Source organism: Pundamilia nyererei, unplaced genomic scaffold, assembly GCF_000239375.1.
Source record: "Pundamilia nyererei isolate P.nyererei 1_Seehausen unplaced genomic scaffold, PunNye1.0 scaffold00009, whole genome shotgun sequence".
Lineage (NCBI taxonomy): Eukaryota > Metazoa > Chordata > Actinopteri > Cichliformes > Cichlidae > Pundamilia > Pundamilia nyererei.
In genome coordinates, this window is record NW_005187410.1 from 2,766,937 (window position 1) to 2,767,270 (window position 334).

Here is a 334-nt window from a genome sequence, read left to right on the forward strand (position 1 = left end):
TTAACTCTGGAGTTTTTAAAGGGATTATAATTATTAGAACTGTAAAAAGAAAGGGACATTTAGACACATCGGTGGCTTAATTTATTAAATAATTGTCATGTGGAACCTTTGTGATATGCAAATATTATGCTGTTGCTTCATTGATATTATGTCACAGTGTGTCTATTGTTTACAGATGACATGTATGGGATATTACACACAAAAGGTATGTACAGACCACAGACTAACCATGGAGATAAAGATAAGTGTGGCGATCAATACTTTCGGATTGTCAATAAACCTTATGAAAAGAGCAAAATCAACAATGCATTGATCCATATATATATATATATAT